The sequence below is a fragment of the Chlamydotis macqueenii genome, chromosome 2 (genome assembly GCF_036417535.1).
Source record: "Chlamydotis macqueenii isolate bChlMac1 chromosome 2, bChlMac1.mat, whole genome shotgun sequence".
Taxonomy (NCBI): Eukaryota; Metazoa; Chordata; class Aves; order Otidiformes; family Otididae; genus Chlamydotis; species Chlamydotis macqueenii.
This window is the reverse complement of record NC_141557.1, coordinates 2,770,242-2,771,752: the sequence shown is the minus strand read 5'-3', so window position 1 is coordinate 2,771,752 and position 1,511 is coordinate 2,770,242.

Sequence of the window (1,511 nt, the reverse complement as noted above, 5' to 3'; positions counted from 1 at the left end):
GGTGAAGAGTAACCGCTCCTTTTTCCCCCAATCCTTTTATGTGTATATATTTATGAATATATCTAAACCTGAGTCCCTGGTAAAGAAACTTACTCCAAGCAGGGCTCGCGGGTCTCCCTTGCTCCCAGACCGTCAGCGCACTAGGAATGTGAAACGCTCGCTCCTGTCGCAGCTGTCTGTGTACTTCAGTTTCCAGCGTAGGGCTTTATATATAGCCACAGCATTACAAAGCTTACGGAATCCATACTGGAGCAAGTGTAAGCCGATCACCCTTTAATATGACACATTGGACAAGGAGGAAGGGAGGGGGGGGCGGGGGAACAGCTGTACTTCCAGCCTCCATGCTTCAGGAAGGGTCTGTCAGCCTGTGAGTCACCGCGGGGGGAGCAGGAGCTTTCGCTGCCGTCCCATGACGGAAGACGTGCGCGACCTGTCCGCTCCGCCGCCGTGCTTGGGACACAGCCTCCGGATGAATCAAGCACCCGAATCTGCCTTCTGGGTCATGAATGGCAAGGGCTGGGATCTTCTCCCGAAACTGCTAAACTTTTCGCTGCGCTAAAAATAGACGGTGAAGTCAAAGCTGGAAAGATGCAGTAAGGGAGCGTCTTATGTGGGCTTCATGGCATCCCCAGCTCCAGCCAGCTCGCTCCCAGGGCTGCTTTTCTCTACAGGTTTGTCCTTTATTCTCCTCTGGAGTCCCTTTTCAGGGGTCTGGAAGGGGGTGGAAAACAAAGACAGAGCTATTTATTTACACCCCTGTATGGGATATGAGACCTATGCTGGAAGTCGGTTAAAAGGTCTCACTAAAGGAGGAGACTCGAGGAGCTTGGGAGAAGGATGGCTCTGCTTTAGAGAAAGAGGGCCATGGGCCCCACTGGCACAGTCCCTGAACGCTTCATCATTAATAAACCCATGTTCTCCACACCTTGGTGACAGAGGGAGGGTCTGAGGCAGAACAGAAGTAAAGAGCGCGCAACGGTGGGCTTCAACTCACCGATTAAGACATCTGGACACAGGTATCTTCTTGTAAGTTGAGGGTCTACTGAGATTCAACACTCCCATGTTGAAGGCTAGAGCCACAGTGGGACAACCTGCCTGGCCTTAAGCTGATGCTCCAGAAAGGCTGAGATCTCCAGCATGTCTAGGAAGACCCATGGGTCCTCAAAAGGCCAGTCCAGGTCCAGCTCTTCCCATGGAGATCACGAAGAAGCAGATTATTTTAGACAGACATGGGCGAGCAGAGCAGCTATAATTATTTATACCTATAGTAAAACTTACACATTAATCTGTTTTATCTCCGTTACTGTGGACCCTCTGGGCTGGCTGACACTCAGTAATGGCACAGATTTAATTAATGATTTAATTAAGTCTATGCAAAGATATTAGCCGCTCTTCCTGGTATATTTAAAGCCACATAACCCCTTACCCTGGCACAGATCTATTTTTAAAAGCGCTTTGTGCCATGATGGTTATCTACATAAGTGGGAAGAGGGAGGGAGCTATACTGGTAT